This window comes from Gorilla gorilla, chromosome 2 (genome assembly GCF_029281585.2).
Source record: "Gorilla gorilla gorilla isolate KB3781 chromosome 2, NHGRI_mGorGor1-v2.1_pri, whole genome shotgun sequence".
In the NCBI taxonomy this organism is placed as follows: Eukaryota; Metazoa; Chordata; class Mammalia; order Primates; family Hominidae; genus Gorilla; species Gorilla gorilla.
Window position 1 is genome coordinate 158,093,475 of NC_086017.1, and position 18,752 is coordinate 158,112,226.

Genomic DNA, 18,752 nt, shown 5'->3' on the forward strand with positions numbered 1-18,752 from the left:
TAGGCAACTGCTATCTTGACTTGTAAAAGCACAAATTAATTGGAATATTTTGGAACATCATGGACATGGAATTTCTCTCACAGTTTGTACTGTTTTGTGTCTGGCTTGTTGTTGTTGTTGTTTAACATTATGGTTGTGAGATTCATCAAACAAACAAAGGTTGTGTTTGAAAGACATTTGCAAATATTTGTTTTTAAGTTACTGTCAATACTTGAAAAGGTCGCTAGATGTAGATGTTCTTAGCCTTCCAAGGTATCATGATTTCTCAATTTCCTGCTCTACCTAGCACAGACAGCACCTAATTCTTATTAAACACAATCAGCAAACCGTAGAAGTGTAATAATACTGTTAAAAAATCTCGTTCCCAGCCAGGTGCGGTGGTTCATGCCTGTAATCCCAGCACTTTGGGAGGCTGAGGCAGGTGGATCACCTGAGGTCAGGAGTTCGAGACCAACCTGGCCAACATGGCAAAACCCCATCTCTACTAAAAGTACAAAATAGCCGGGCGTGGTGGTGGGCGCCTGTAATCCCAGTTACTCAAGAGGCTGAGGCAGGAGAATCGCTTAAACCCGGGAGGTGGAGGTTGCAGTGAGCCGAGATCGTGCCACTGCACTCCTGCCTGGGCAAAAAGAGTGAGACTGCATCTCAAAAAAAAACAAAAACAAAAACAAAAACAGCTAGTTCCCATTTAATAACTCTCTAAAAAATCTAGATCCCTTAAATTAAATTATCCTGTTTAGGCACAGTGGTAGATATTTAGCAAACTACAAAATATTTAGAAAACATTATAGAAAATGCTGCTTCAGAAAATAGTCCACACATCTTTGAGAAGCTAAACTTTTTTAGGTTTAATATAATGACTTCAGACATCCCAAAAGATGTAGTCAGAACTTATAAACTGATAAGCACAGTTGTTTTGAACTGAAGGTTTTTCTTATTTATAACTTCTCAATTACAGTTCAAAAACTAAGGGAAAGTGGCTGTTTATATTCAATTTTCTGAACAGTTTAAATTTGGATTAAACTCTGATACTTTAAAGATCAATTTTTTTAAAACTCTGACAATACTTGATGGATCCCAAAAGAGAGGAGATTTGAATCATTAAAATAGGTTCCACGGGCAAGAAAAACGAACTGAAATCAATATAACATTTCCAAATGAATTTCCATCATTTTCACAGCTGTTCAGAAGACAGAAGATAGATCTTTACCCTTTATTCATTTATTCATTCAGCCAACAAATATTATTGAACATATACTGTGTGTGCCAAGCGCTGTTTGGAACAATGTGCCCCAGCAGTGAACAAGTAGGCAAAAATCCCTGCCTCATGGAGCGTACATTCTAGCAAAAGAAGAAAGATACAATTAATAAATAAATTATACACTAACTTAAAAGGCAATATGTACTACAGGAAAGAGAAAAAAAGATATCTGGGTGATAATGGTGACATGATTTAAAATAAGATAACCAGGGAAGGCCTAACGGATGCTGTGGTTCTTGAGCAGAGCAGGCTCACTCTTCATATTTGCCAGGCACCCCTGGAAACGACAGGGTAGCCAAGAAAGGAGCTGCCAGTTTCAGGTAGGTGTTTCTCCTTGGCTTGGAAAACTCTGCTCTGTAGGGGGTGGGACTCAGCAAGATGGGAAGTAGAACTGGCACTGCTAAAAGAACAGACACAGGGCAGAGGTCCATTCATTTCCCACATTTAGAAGTAGTGCTGGGGAACGGACATGAAGAAGATGAGGGAGATAGATGGGGGCACATCTCAGGAAAAACATCCCGAGGTGAGGGCACTACAAAGGCTCTGAGACCAAAAGTGCCTGGCAAATTTGAAGAAGCTAGAGTTGAGGCAGAGTCATCTGGTGGCAAATGGTGGGAGATGCGGTCAGCATGTAATAAGGGACAGAACAGCGGGATTCTGCAAAGGCTTTTAAGGACTGGCTTCTCATCTAAGTGAAGTAGGGTGGGAGTCGTTGCTACAGGATTTTGAGCAAAGGAATGACGTGATCAATTTTGTGTTTTAAAGAATCATGATAAATATCAAAGTACTAAAGAAAAGCTTAGTAAACATCTTTAAGTAAATATTTTAATTTACTTGCATTCTCATTCAGGGTGTCATCTCTTTACATCAACTGTTACTTGCATAAATAGTTCTGTGGTCCTGGAGAAAAGAAGAGGCTTTTGTTTTACTTGCAGGTAGATGCATGGTTTTGGAAAAGGCCCTGCATCTCTCTGCAGTTTTTTGCTCTTATCTGTAAAATTAACCTATTAGGCCAAATGGTCAAATATTATATCTTACTTTGTGAAAAAGGTACTGAAAATGTGCACTACGAAGTTTCTTGAATTATTCTGATTTTCAAAACTTAGTTTAAACATTTTCCATCTAATTTTAGGCTTTAAGCAATTTTGAAAATCAATGATTTCTTTCTGGCAAAAGTTTAGGAGTTCATTCTGATATTAATAAAATTGTGCTACTCAAAATAGAGCTTTTTGGTTGCCTATTGCAGATGGGAATATTTTCCTGTGTTTTCTCTGTGTACTATAAATAAAGTTCATTATTAAACTCATAATAGAAACATTTATTGGGAGAAAACTGCATACTTCATTTAAAATAAGAATGGTATACAGCATATATTACTTTTCTATTAAAAATGGATTAATTGAAAGTATCTGAATGCTGATAATTTCAATATTCCTGAGATATTGTTGTTTATAAGCATCTTAAAGCAGAATGTAACTTTGTGATCATACAGCAACTAATAAAAGAAAATTTACATAGACTTTAGCATTTGATCAATCCTAGAAATTATTCTTGGAAACATCCAAGTGACTTTCTTAACTGGAGTAAATTTTTAAAATAAGATTAATGTAATAGTTTAGCATACTTATGAGTCACATCATTGGCACAGTCAGTGCAGTCTGGATATAAATGCAACCTAGATGTTAAGAGCATTTTCTACATCTTGGAATAAACTTTTTGGGAGAATGTATTTTTTTCTTTTCTCATCCGAGTGCCCACTCCAAGTCCTCACAGTCAGCTCTGTTTGACCACCACTTTTAAGCACATAACTGCTCAGTAACTCACACATGAATAGCAGCTTCAGAAGAGAGCCCTATTCATTGAACAAGTTGATGAATAAAATTTGGGGAAAATTAAGTCTCTCAAGTGCTGATCAACATTTCCCTTGGCATCCTATTAGTCTCATGCTGTAACTGCCTGACAATAAGACTGTGCAATTATCTTACAATTACAGCTTCAAGATTTTAACCTGAATGGGTTTGTTGGGTCCCACTTTCATTATTTTTGCCATATGTTATACTAATGAATGTTTTGTTGTATTCTTTCTTAGCCAAGTCTTTCTCCTGAGACTAGGAAGTCAACACAGTAATATCTAATCTACTGCATAATGAGAAAGATATATTAATCATTTGATAGTTTCTTTTCTTGCTTTCTTTTTTTCCTTTTTCATGACTGACTGGCTATTAGACCTTTCCTGTTGAAGTTAATTAGATGGGAATTTTTAGAAAATAAAATAGAAGAAAAGGGGAAGAAAATCTTAAGAGGAGGAAGAAAAGTAAGTAGAGAAAGAGGGAAAAAGAAAGAAGTAATATGAGAGAGAAAAATTACAATACAAGAAAAACTGTGGTTAAAAAGAAAACAACTCTCTGATTTGCTTCCCATTTCATTTGTCAGGCTAACTAGGGCCTAAAACCTTTAAATTTTACCACAAGAAACATATTACCACTCATTTTTAGAGTAAAAATGGACAAAATTAGAAAGTTGTATTTTTGTTCATTTATTCCTGTCTCAAACCATATTCTTTACTAGAATTCCAAAATTTTAATTTAGAGCTCACATCTCGAACCATAAAATTAGTGAATATATTCAGGTTTCTTAGTTTTGTGTTTAACAGTGTACTTACTTCATCCTGAAAATCTTACCTTGAGTATCTGTTTCTATACCAAATTTCATTCATTTATTCACTCACTCATATTTACATATTCAGGCACTTAACCTATCAGAAATGTTGCTTATTTTACACTGTATTCATATAGGAAATCAGGGATTTGTTTGATTTAACATGAAATTATGAAAATTTGTTTCTGGTCAAATATTTACAGCATGGGGGAAAGTTTATTCTGAGAGCTTCTTCAGAATAAAAGATAGAATAAATGATAAATACCATTCTGTTTCTAGACAGAAACAGAAATAAGAAAAAAAAATCACCCTACAAAGAAGCTTCTTTGATAGTCTGATTTCCTCAAACCAACTAAATCATATGTTTAATATTTAAAATGTCCCAGAAATAGTTCTTACACCTATCAAAACATACTTCAGCATAAAAAATGTAAATAGATCAGTGGAAACAGAGTCTAGTATATGTAAAAACTCAATATGCAATAAGGAAAACATAACAATTTAATGAGAAAAGAATTGACTATTTTAGACGTGCTATTGGAAAAACTCACCATGTACTGAGAAAACAAAAGTCAGCTTAGATTTTCATCTCTGTCTTTACAAAAAGAAAGTCTAGTTGAAGAATGAGTTTGGATTAGGGGAGGAAATAACAAAGATAAACATATTATAGTGTGGAAAACTAGATGTGAATGTATCAGGATGAAAAATATTATTTCCAAAAACAAGGAAAAAATAAGAAAAAAAAATTTACTATCTAAAACTTTAAGATATCAGCATGCAAATTAAAATGTAAAATGACAAATATATTCACAATATACATGGCTGAATGTTTAATAACCTTACTATACAATGAAATTTTATAAATAACTCAGAAGAGTATGTGTACCCCAGTAAGGAAAAAAGGAGGTAAAGAAAAACAAGGCACCAAAATCAAATGAAAAATGCATTATTAAATAAATTCTTGTGTATTTTAATTATATTAAAAGATTTATATTTCAGAATGATCAAAACAATATAAAAGTAAAACATTCCATTTTTTTCTAACTTCATGGGCTATGGTGAAATAATGCTACATCTCTACTATGGAAATGCTTCCATAAATATCATAGCTTACACAAGTAATTCCATGCAAAGGGGAAAATTTGAGTGAAAAAACAGAATGAAACTACATAGAGTATTTTTTTTCTAATTCTTCATAGATAGGTAAGTAGATAGATGGTAAATAAATAAGGGCTGGAATGAAATACATTTGACCCTGGAACAATAAGGATTTGAACTGTGAGGGTCCACTCATATGCAGATTTTTTTCAACAGAACCAAAATCAAAAATACAGTATTAGCAGGATGTGAAACTTGCATATACCGAGGCCCAACTTTTCTATACACAGGTTCCACTGGGCAAATTGGGGTACTTGAGTATGTATGGATTTATGTATATATGGAGGTCCTGGAACCAATCCCCAGTGAGGGAAGACCTTACATAGCAATGTAAACAGTGATGATGTGTGGATGATGACATTATGGCTGGTTTCTATGTTTAAAATTTAAATTTATTTATTTATTTTATTTATTTATTTTTAAGACGGAGTTTCGCTCTTGTTGCCCAGGCTGGAGGGCAATGGCGTGATCTTGGCTCACCGTAACCTCCGCCTCCTGGGTTCAAGCAATTTTCCCACCTCAGCCTCCCGAATAGCTGGGATTACAGGCATGTGCCACCATGACCGGCTAATTTTGTATTTTTACTAGAGATGTGGTTTCTCCATGTTGGTCAGGCTGGTCTCGAACTCCCGGCATTAGGTGATTCGACTGCCTCGGCTTACAGGCATGAGCCACTGCACCTGGCCTAAAATTTAAATTTCTTAATTTAACTTTTTACTTATTAATTTATAGTCTTCTATACTTAAAACAAGGATGTTACAGTTACAATAAAGAACCGGTAAATATTTTTAATAAAAATGCATCATCCTCCAGCTGTCCTTTTCTGCCTTCACATGCCAGAAGGACTTTACAAAATCAACCAACATGAAATGTGAAGATTTGGAAATGAGTGCATTTGACCCTGAGATAGCCTGCTTCTTTTCTCAGACCACAATCAGGCCACACTTTCCTTCTACTTCACCATCAATACTCACCTTCACAATTTGTGGGCATGTCTGGCTTCTGAACTAGACCCCAAGATCCTTCAAGAGCGTGAAACTCTCTGCTTCTACCCTTATCCAGCTATCCCCACCTCCCTCTATCATAATTCTCAGTCATTACAGCAGCCAGAAGGCCTCTTAAAATTTGTATCAGATTATGTCACTCCTCTGCTCAAAAGCCTCTGATGGTGTCTTTTCAATGAGAGTAAAATCATCTTCTTACAATAGCTTACCACGCTGTTTGGCCCACCATTATTCACTCTCCACTTTCACAACTTCCTCTACTCTCTCCTTTGTTCTCTTTACTGCAAGTGTTCTAGTATCTTTCTTGATCTTCAACCTTTCCTAGGATGGTTGCACCACAGGGCCTTAGAAGAGGCTATTCTCTCTGCCTGAAACTCTTACTGAAATCACGCCGTTTACAATCACACCCCTGTAGTCCTCACAATCCCTTTTACTCTGGTTTACTTTTGTCACTAGCACTTATCACCTAATAAACTTTAAAGTTTAGTTATATATTGTGTTTTTGTTTGACTTTCCTACCAGTATGTAAATTCAGTGAGGCTTGGGATTTTTATTTCTTCTATCTGTTATTATCTCCTGTGCCTAAAATAGTGCTCGGCTTGTAGTGTTTGTTGACAAAATAAAAGTTTATAGTACTGGCCCCTAAAATAGGAGGAAACACACATATAAATATATATTTAGTAAATGTTTTTTACCAAAAATTTTAAAATTACTTTATATAAATTATTTATCTTTATCAACTTCAAGTTGTTTCTCGCTTCTCCCACCTCCAAAATATTTATTAAAAGGGGGTTGAGGGAAACGGGACAGATAAACTTCTACATTCAACAGTGTAATACCAAATTTTATTTTTAATAATGTTGTTTCCTCAGTTGAAGTACAAAATTTAGGGGCTAAAAAGTAAGATCTATTTTTTTACCATTACATTAGAAATTTTTTTTGGTAGAACACAATCAGAGATCTCTTATCTCATCAAAACTTGTTACATGTTTTTGTCTTTTGCTTTAATTTATAGAATGGATATATACAATGCCGACATTTTCTCAATAATTTGTTTCCAGGGAAATGTTTCTCTCCTGCCCAAGATATTGGTGTTAAATTAGAAAAGTTGGATGATAAATGAGAGTAGCAGAGTTGAAAGCTGGTTGTTTAATTAGGAATGGATAATCTCATGCAATGAGAAAAGACTAATCCAGTAAGATTTGTAAATTTCTCTGTAAATAAGAGTAAATAACTCACATACGATATGAACTCATTTACTTACAATGCTCAGATTGAATGTTAATATGGTATGTGAGTTATTTACTCTAGGTCCTACAATAGGGACAGAATACAGAAGTGCACCCAGGAATTATCTAATATGTAGCCCCTTGAGCACTGTTGTGCCCCCCCGCCTAGTGCTTTGAGGGGCAGTGAGTTGCATTTAGAGACACTTGGGACTCCTAGGCACCAGTGGAGTCCTCCTCACACAGTAGCAGCATTGGCCGTCAAATTTCAGGAAGTCTCCATAAAGTACTGCAGGTTGGCTGAATGAGTGGAGCAACTTTGAAGGGAGTCTCAGTGATCCTCTTTCTCAATCTTAAAGCTGGTCAGTTCCATCATTTTTTATGGCTGCATAGTATTCCATGGTGTATATGTGCCACATTTTCTTAATCCAGTCTATCATTGTTGGACATTTGGGTTGGTTCCAAGTCTTTGCTATTGTGAATGAGTTCATGTCCTTTGTAGGGACATGGATGAAATTGGAAATCATCATTCTCAGTAAACTATTGCAAGGACAAAAAACCAAACACCGCATGTTCTCACTCAAAGGTGGGAATTGAACCGTGAGAACACATGGACTCAGGAAGGGGAACATCACACTCTGGGGACTGTTGTGGGGTGGGGGGAGGGGGGAGGGATAGCATTAGGAGATATACCTAATGCTAAATGAGGAGTTAATGGGTGCAGCACACCAGCATGGCACATGTATACATATGTAATTAACCTGCACATTGTACACATGTACCCTAAAACTTAAAGTATAATAATAATAAAATAAAATAAAATAAAATAAAGAAAAAACACTTTATAATAAACATTTCAGCATAAGTTTCAAAAAGAAAAAAAGCTGGTCAGTTCCTAAAGGTTGGCTTAGTTCATCAGCCCTGTTTTTAATCTATTTTGGAAAAGTTTCAAATTAATTTAAAGCTTAATGTGGCATATAGTATAAATATGCTACCCATTCAAAATCCTAAAAGCCAACTAACCAAGATAAGGGTCTTGTCTAGTTTCCAGAAGTTTAACAGGACAAATTCTCCAAGATTTGGCAAATGATGAGTACAATTATATGCCCCAATTTACGTCATAGGTTCACATTCCTAGCTACTCTCTTCCTCCAGAATGAGGCTTTAACATGATTGCCACACAAACTTATGTAATACTGGGAAGATTGAACTACAAAGAGATTGACCTTTATTTACACCTGAGAGGGTTCTCTTGACACCTTTAGCTTATTCTTGTTCTTAGAAGGGGAGGGTCCAATTTCAACATAGCTACAACTTACATCTTATCCTAGCAAAAATTTACTGAAAAAAGTATGTATGTTGTCTGGTCGTAAAATAGACTATTTTGTGAAAAGAGTCTGCATGCTGAATTGTGCTTTCACCACTAAATGACAGACAAAATCAACAGATTATTCATCTTATGCTTTGGTATAATTATTTAATCAACTTAAAATTGCACAAAGCTATCCTAGCCTACAAACAGTGGACAATTAAAAAAAAAAGCATTGTAAGAATAAGATACTTAAAATACATTCATGGAGCAATCCCTAAGTTTAGCTTGAAGGAGTTTATTTTACCTCAGTAAATTTCTACCTAGTTATCAATTGTCCTCAGAAATGCCATATTAGCTCACTATTAAATCTAAAAAAGAAATCCTCAAAATCAGCAGTGAATTTTTCTTTCTTAACATAAAACATTTGAAATGACCTGTTTCTCTGTTTTTGCCACAGGCAAAAAATGTGACCTATTAGTCTCTTTAAAAAAAAAAAAAGCCACAACCCCCAACAAAACAGAAAGCTGAACATCTGGAGAAAATCTAGTACGCTAAGATTAATTACACAATGTAGTAGCAGGTGGTGCTAAGAACTATTAAGCTGATTTAATAAAAAGGGCAAATATCTCCAATTCCATTTCTTCCAATAAATTCCTACAAGCAGGTGCAACAGCACAGCCGACTTAGTTTTCTCCTGTTAAGTAAAAAAGAGCTTTCGTTTTTTTTTATTTTTAGAATCTCTGGGCCATTACCGTAATAAAATATCACTGTACACTATGTTTTATTTTTGTCATTGAAAGGAAATATAAATAATGCATAATCAAAGTATCTAAATTTCTGAAACAACTGTTGATATGCTGACAGATTATGTGGATGAAAATAAACCAGTCTAAATATAAAGCTACTTTTCTTTTCATTAAAAGGGGTTAATGTTTTTGAAGCTAAATCCAAATAATAAAAATATCTTAAGAAAACAGCCTTTTAAAATGAAAGAAAATCCTTGTTCTCAGAGCATGTATACATTTTATTTCATTAATGTCACTTAAACTTCTCAGGTCTCAATTTTCTCATTTCTGAAGTAAAAATAGACAATTTGATCAGTCCATATTTTAATAATGGCCTAATTCTAAGCTTTTTGGGTAATTTTCTTTTTTAAAAAATGAATGTCCATCTTTTCCATCTTCCATTCCAAGATGGCCAAATAATAGAAGATTAAGACAGGATATGGAATCTGAATTCAGCTGGATTGACACCTCAGTAAGTGGAGTTAAGTTTTAATTACTGGCAATCATTGAAAACACTAAGGGTAATAGAGTCAGAAATACTGCAAGATTACTTAAATGTTGTGACTACTGTCATGGTTAGTACTGAGTGTCAACTTGATTGGATTGAAGGATGCAAAGTATTGATCCTGGGCACGTCAGTGAGGGTGTTGCCAAAGGAGATTAACATTTGAGAAAGTGGGCTAGGAAAGGCAGATCCACCCTTAATCTGGGTGGGCACCATCTAATCAGCTGCCAGCACAGCTAGAATATAAAGTAGGCAGAAAAATGTGAAAAGACTAGACTGGCCTAGCCTCCCAGCCTATATCTTTCTCCTGTGCTGGATGCTTCCTGGCCTCAAATACTGGACTCAAAGTTTTTCTGTTTGGGGAGTCGGACTGGCTCTCCTTGCTCCTCAGCTTGCAGATGGCCCATTGTGGGACCTTGTGACCATGTAAGTTAATACTTACTAAACTCCCCTTTATGTATATCATATATATATATTTATATATATATATATATATATAATGAGTTGTGTCTCTAGAGAACCCTGACTAATACAGATTTTGGTACCAGGCGTGGTTCTAGAGGAACAGAATATTAAGGATGAAGGTCTTTCATTGGTACTAGGGTTTCTGGAGTTGGCTGCTTAATATGATTAGACTCCAAAAATGCTAAGGAATCTACTTATAAAAGGATGGAGCAACTAATAGTCCTTGATGTGAACTGTTTAGAGAGTTATGCAAAATAAATGCATGAGATACTCCTGATACACTGCTCAAGAGAGGTGAGGAGTTTAGTGACTCTACGCGTACTGCCTTTTACCATATGTGGTGAACCAAGGACGTAATGAAGCTGGTTAAGTTCAGTGGACAAAGTGATGAAATAAAATAATGAACTCAGGGATTCTAACTCCTGCTACAGAAGCAGATATTGAGCCTCAAATCTGCTAAGATTGCCCTGAGTGGGAGTCTTATCCGAAATTGTGGAAAAACAGACACAAGCTCTTATCATGTGAGTGGCTGACCTGCAATGAAAGAGGCATGCACAACCTCACCAGGTGTTTACTGTTAAAATGAGGACATTGATTGGAAAAGAATAGCACTTTGCAATTTGGAATGGGGACATCAGGGAGGACTCTGATAAAGCTGGGGGTCACTGAGTTTCTAAACTCTAATGAACCTTTTTTGTCAGAAGAAACAATTTCCCCACCTCTCCATTAGAGGTAACATCCCCTCCCTGACCCATGCTGCCATCAGCCTTTCCACCTTTGTCTGAGGAGATAAACCCTGCACTGCCTGAGACAACAGTGACGGCATCCCCTGAGGTAGTTGCCAGACAAGATAATGTTGATTCTCCTAAGGAGCCACCGCCAACATCCTTGTTTGCTTCTAGACCTATAACTAGACTAATGTCCTGGTGGGCCCCTAGAGGTGGGGTTGAGACTGTGACCCATGAGGAAGTGTGCTACACTTTAAAAGAACTGCTTGAATTTTCCAATTTATATAAGCAGAAATCTGAAGAACAGGCATGGGAATTGATATTAAGGATGTGTAATAATGGTGGAAGGAATGTAGAGGTGGATCAGGCTGAATTTATTGATTGGGCCCACTAAGTAGGGACTCTGCATTTAATATTGCACCTTGAGGAGTTAAAAATGGTTCTAAGAGTTTATTTGCTTGGTTAGCTGAAATATGGATTAAAAGATGGCCCTGGCTGGGCATGGTGGCTCACACCTGTAATCCCAGCACTTTGGGAGGCCGAGGTGGGTGGATCACAAGGTCAGGAGTTTGAGACCAGCCTGGACAACATAGTGAAACCCTGTCTCTACTAAAAATACAAAAAAACAGCTGGTTGTGGTGGTGGGAACCTGTAATTCCGGCTACTTGGGAGGTTGAGGTATGAGAATTGCTTGAACTCGGGAGACAGAGGTTGCAGTGAGCCAAGATGTGCCATTGCACTCCAGCCTGGCTGACAAGAGTGAAACTTTGCCTTAAAAAAAAAAAAAGATGGCCCACTGTGAATGAGCTGGAAATGCCTGATCTCCCTTGGTTTAATGTAGAGGAAGGGATCCAAAGGCTTGGGTGATTGGGATGGTGGAGTGGGTTAGTCACTTGAGACCTACTCATAACAGCTAGGGGGGATCCAAAAGATATACCTGTGACCAATGCCTTGTGAAATAGCTTTGTGAAGGCAGCACTTGCATCTTTGAAGAGCCCTGTAATTTCTCTTCTCTGTATGTCAGATCTAACAGTGGAAACCACAGTCACTCAACTACAAAATTTAAATATAATGGGAATAATTGGATCCTAAGGTGGCAGGGGCCAAGTCGTGGCACTCAACCATCAAAGGCAAGGTTAGCATAGCTACCGTAATAGACAGCAGAGGCAAAGCAGCAATCAGAATGGTCTGATTTGCATAGAGTTCTGGCATTGGCTAATTAATCAGAGTGTTCCTAGAAGTGAAATTGATGGAAAGCTTATGCAAGCAGAAAACTGCTAGATCGAATGGACAAAAGGCTAATTTGAATTATAAAAACAGAGAATCACAGCCCCTCAATCAATTTTCAGACTTGAGTCAGTTACAGACCCAGAACCCCTTGAATGAAGGGGAGGCCGGGTCCCCTTGAGGAAAGAGACCTCTACATTACTAACAATTTACGCAGTGACTCTCCCATCCTTCCACAAGGAGACCTCCAACCTTTTACCAGGGTAACTGTGCATTGCGGAATGGGAAATGAGCAGATATTTCAGGGACTACTGGACACTGGCTCTGAGCTGACGTTGATTCCAGGGGACCCAAAACGTCATTGTGCTCCTCTAGTTAAAGTAGGGGCTTATGGAGGTCAGATAATTAATGGACTTTTAGCTCAAGTCTGACTTACAGTGGGTCCAGTTGGTCCCCGGATTCATCCTGTCATCGTTTTCCCAGTGTCAGAATGCATAATTGGCATAGGCATACTTAGCAGATGGCAGTACCCCCAAGGTGGCTCTCTGACTAGTAGGGTGAGGGCTACTATGGTGGGAAAGGCCAAACGGAAGCCATTAGAGCTGCCTATATCTAGAACAATAGTAAATCAAAAACAATATCACATCCCTGGAGGGGTTGTGGATATTAATGTCATGATCAAGGACTTGAAATATGCAGGGGTGATGATTTCCACCACATCCCCATTCAACTCTCCCATTTGGCCTGTGCGGAAAACAGATGGATCTTGGAGAATGATGGTGGATTATCCTAAGCTTAACCAAGTGGTGACTCCAACTGTAGCTGCTGTACCAGATGTGGTTTCATTGCTTGAGCAATTTAACACATCTCCACACACATATATATATGTGTGTGTGTGTGTATATATATATATATATATATATATATATGTTATATTAGAGTTCTCTGGAGAGACAGAATTAATAGAGAGACAGATATATATATATATATGCACACACATATATATGTGTGTTTATTAAGTCACACCGTTCTCTAGAGAGACAGAACTATACACATATATATGTGTGTACATATACATATACAATATATAATCTGTCTCTCTATTAGTTCTGTCTCTCGAGAGAACCCTGACTAATATAACTACCTATATTGCTTTAAAATTTTAGCACTTATAAACTGACATGCATAAAATGACATTTTTCATTAAGTTTTTAATTGATGCCAGTGATAGAATACTTACGGGCAATGCCAATAGAAGTCTGCGATGACTAATCTATTTTGCAGACTTCACACATTAATGTGGAAAACTTTGGTGAATCATGAAGTCTGAATTTTAATTTTTTAATCTATATCTTAATATACTTTTTTAAAATTATACTTTAAGTTTCAGGGTACATGTGCACAACGTGCAGGTTTGTTACATATGTATACATGTGCCATGTTGGTGTGCTGCACCCATTAACTCGTCATTTAACATTAGGTATATCTCCTAATGCTATCCATCCCCCCTCCCCCCACCCCACAACAGTCCCCAGAGTGTGATGTTCCCCTTCCTGTGTCCATGTGATCTCATTGTTCAATTCCCACCTATGAGTGAGAACATGCGGTGTTTGGTTTTTTGTCCTTGTGATAGTTTGCTGAGAATGATGGTTTCCAGCTTCATCCATGTCCCTACAAAGGACATGAACTCATCATTTTTTATGGCTGCATAGTATTCCATGGTGTATATGTGCCACATTTTCTTAATCCAGTCTATTATTATTGGACATTTGGCTTGGTTCCAAGTCTTTGCTATTGTGAATAGTGCCACAATAAACATACATGTGCATGTGTCTTTATAGCAGCATGATTTAGAATCCTTTGGGTATATACCCAGTAATGGGATGGCTGGGTCAAATGGTATTTCTAGTTCTAGATCCCTGAGGAATCGCCACACTGACTTCCACAATGGTTGAACTAGTTTACAGTCCCACAAACAGTGTAAAGGTGTTCCTATTTCTCCACATCCTCTCCAGCACCTGTTGTTTCCTGACTTTTTAATGATTGCCATTCTAAATGGTGTGAGATGGTATGTCATTGTGGTTTTGATTTGCATTTCTCTGATGGCCAGTGATGACGAGCATTTTTTCATGTGTCTTTTGGCTGCATAAATGTCTTCTTTTTAAGAAGTGTCTGTTCATATCCTTCGCCCACTTGTTGATGGGGTTGTTTGTTTTTTCTTGTAAATTTGTTTGAGTTCATTGTAGATTCTGGATATTAGCCCTTTGTCAGATGAGTAGGTTGCGAACATTTTCTCCCATTCTGTAGGTTTCCTGTTCACTCTGATGGTAGTTTCTTTTGCTTTGCAGAAGCTCTTTAGTTTAATTTGATCTCATTTGTCAATTTTGGCTTTTGTTGCCGTTGCTTTTGATGTTTTAGACATGAAGTCCTTGCCCATGCCTATGTCCTGAATGGTATTGCCTAGGTTTTCTTCTAGGGTTTTTATGATTTTAGGTCTAACATGTAAGTCTTCAATCCATCTTGAATTAATTTTTGTATAAGGTGTAAGGAAGGGATCCAGTTTCAGCTTTCTACATATGGCTAGCCAGTTTTCCCAGCACCATTTATTAAATAGGGAATTCTTTCCCCATTGCTTGTTTTTGTCAGGTTTGTTAAAGATCAGATAGCTGTAGATACGCGGCATTATTTCTGAAGGCTGTGTTCTGTTCCATCGGTCTATATCTCTGTTTTGGTACCAGTACCATGATGTTTTGGTTACTGTACCCTTGTAGTATAGTTTGAAGTCAGGTAGCGTGATGCCTCCAGCTTTGTTCTTTTGGCTTAGGATTGACTTGGCAATGTGGCCTCTTTTTTGGTTCCATATGAACTTTAAAGTAGTTTTTTCCAATTCTGTGAAGAAAGTCACTGGTAGCTTGATGGGGATGGCATTGAATCTGTAAATTACCTTGGGCAGTATGGCCATTTTCATGATATTGATTCTTCCCACCCATGAGCATGGAATTTTCTTCCATTTGTTTGTATCCTCTTTTATTTTGTTGAGCAGTGGTTTGTAATTCTCCTTGAAGAGGTCCTTCACATCTCTTGTAAGTTGGATTCCTAAGTATTTTATTCTCTTTGAAGCAATTGTGAATGGGAGTTCACTCATGATTTGGCTCTCTGTTTGTCATTATTGGTGTATAAGAATGCTTGTGATTTTCATACATTGATTTTGTATCCCGAGACTTTGCTGAAGTTGTTTATCAGCTTAAGGAGATTTTGGGCTGAGACAATGGGGTTTTCTAGATTTACAATCATGTCATCTGCAGACAGGGACAATTTGACTTCCTCTTTTCCTAATTGAATACCCTTAATTTCCTCCTCCTGCCTGATTGCCCTGGTCAAAACTTCCAACACTATGTTGAATAGGAGTGGTGAGAGAGGGCATCCCTGTCTTGTGCCAGTTTTCAAAGGGAATGCTTCCAGTTTTTGCCCATTCAGTATCATATTGGCTGTGGGTTTGTCATAGATAGTTCTTATTATTTTGAGATACGTCCCATCAATTCCTAATTTATTGAGAGTTTTTAGCATGAAGGTTGTTGAATTTTGTCAAAGGCCTTTTCTGCATCTATTGAGATAATCATGTGGTTTTTGTCATTGGTCCTGTTTATATGCTGGATTACATTTATTGTTTTGCATATGTTGAACCAGCCTTGCATCCCAGGGATGAGGCCCACTTGATCATGGTGGATAAGCTTTTTGATGTGCTGCTGGATTCGGTTTGCCAGTATTTTATTGAGGATTTTTGCATGGATGTTCATCAGGGATATTGGTCTAAAATTCTCTTTTTTTTTTGTTGTGTCTCTGCCAGGCTTTGGTATCAGGATAATGCTGACCTCATAAAATGAGTTAGGGAGGACTTCCTCTTTTTCTATTGATTGGAATAGTTTCAGAAGGAATGGTATCAGCTCCTCCTTGTACCTCTGGTAGAATTCGGCTGTGAATCCATCTTGTCCTGGACTTTTTTTGGTTGGTAAGCTGTTAATTATTGCCTCAATTTCAGAGCCTGTTATTGGTCTATTCAGAGATTCAACTTCTTCCTGGTTTAGTCTTGGGAGGGTGTATGTGTCGAGGAATTTATCCATTTCTTCTAGATTTTCTAGTTTATTTTCATAGAGGTGTTTGTAGTATTCTCTGATGGTACTTTGTATTTCTGTGGGGTTGGTGGTGATATCCCCTTTATCATTTTTTATTGCGTCTATTTGATTCTTCTCTCTTTTCTTGTTTATTAGTCTTGCTGGCGGTCTATCAATTTGTTGATCTTTTCAAAAAACCAGCTCCTGGAATCATAGATTTTTTGAAGGGTTTTTTGTGTCTCTATTTCCTTCAGTTCTGCTCTGAATTAAGTATTTCTTGCCTTCTGCTAGCTTTTGAATGTGTTTGCTCTTGCTTCTCTAGTTCTTTTAATTGTGATGTTAGGGTGTCAATTTTAGATCTTTCCAGGTTTCTCTTGTGGGCATTTAGTGCTATAAATTTCCCTCACACACTGTTTTGAATGTGTCCCAGAGATTCTGGTATGTTGTGTCTTTGTTCTCATTGGTTTCAAAGAATATCTTTATTTCTGTCTTCATTTCGTTATATACCCAGCAGTCATTCAGGAGCAGGTTGTTCAGTTTCCATGTAGTTGACTGGTTTTGAGTGAGTTTCTTAATCCTGAGTTCTAGTTTGACTACCCTGTGGTCTGAGAGACAGTTTGTTTTAATTTCTCTTCTTTTGCGTTTGCTGAGGAGTGCTTTACTTCCAGCTATGTGGTCAATTTTGGAATAGGTGTGGTGTGGTACTAAAAAAAATGTATATTGTGTTGATTTGGGGTGGAGTTTTCTGTAGATGTCTATTAGGTCTGCTTGGTGCAGAGTTGAGTTCAATTCCTGGATATCCTTGTTAACTTTCTGTCTTGTTGATCTGTCTAATATTGACAGTGGGGTGTTAAAGTCTCCCATTGTTATTGTGTGGGAGTCTAAGTCTCTTTGTAGGTCACTAAGGACTTGCTTTATGAATCTGGATGCTCCTGTATTGGGTGCATATATATTTAGGATAGTTAGCTCTTCTTGTGGCATTGATCCCTTTACCATTATGTAATGGCCTTCTTTGTCTCTTTTGATCTTTGTTGGTTTAAAGTCTGTTTTATCAGAGACTAGGATCGCAACTCCTGCCTTTTTTTGTTTTCCATTTGCTTGGTAGATCTTCCTCCATCCCTTTATTTTGAGCCTATGTGTGTTTCTGCATGTGAGATGGGTTTCCTGAACAAAGCACACTGATGGATCTTGACTCTTTATCCAATTTGCCAGTCTGTGTCTTTTAATTGGAGCATTTAGCCCATTTACGTTTAAGGTTAATATTGTTATGTGTGAATTTGATCCTGTCATTATGATATTAGCTGGTTATTTTGCTTGTTGGTTGATGCAGTTTCTTCCTAGTATCAACAGTCTTTACAATTTGGCATGTTTTTGCAGTGGCTGGTACTGGTTGTTCCTTTCCATGTTTAGTGCTTCCTTCAGGAGCTCTTTTAGGGCAGGCCTGGTGGTGACAATACCTCTCAGCATTTGCTTGTCTGTAAAGTATTTCATTTCTCCTTCACTTATGAAGCTTAGTTTGGCTGGATAGGAAATTCTGGGTTGAAAATTCTTTTCTTTAAGAATGTTGAATATTGGCCCCCACTCTCTTCTAGCTTGTAGAGCTTCTGCGGAGTGATCAGCTGTTAGTCTGATGGGCTTCCCTTTGTGAGTAACCTGACCTTTCTCTCTGACTGCCCTTAATATTTTTTCCTTCATTTCAACTTTGGTGAATCTGACAATTATGTGTCTTGGAATTGCTCTTCTCAAGGAGTATCTTTGTGGTGTTCTCTGTATTTCCTGAATTTGAATGTTGGCCTGCCTTGCTAGATTGGGGAAGTTCTCCTGGATAATATCCTGCAGAGTGTTTTCCAACTTGGTTCCATTCTCCCCGTCACTTTCAGATACACCAATCAGACGTAGATTTGGTCTTTTCACATAGTCCCATATTTCTTGTAGGCTTTGTTCATTTCTTTTTATTCTTTTTTCTCTAAACTTCTCTTCTCACTTCATTTCATTCATTTGATCTTCCATCACTGATACCCTTTCTTCCAGTTGACTGAATCGGCTACTGAGGCTTGTGCATTCGTCACATAGTTCTCTGCCGTGGTTTTCAGCTCCATCAGGTCCTTTAAGGACTTCTCTGCATTGGTTATTCGAGTTAGCCATTTGTCTAATTTTTTTTCAAGGTTTTTAACCTCTTTGCTATGGGTTCGAACTTCCTCCTTTAGCTCAGAGTAGTTTGATCATCTGAAGCCTTCTTCTCTCAACTAGTCATAGTCATTCTCCGTCCAGCTTTTTTCCGTCGCTGGTGAGGAGCTGCATTCCTTTGGAG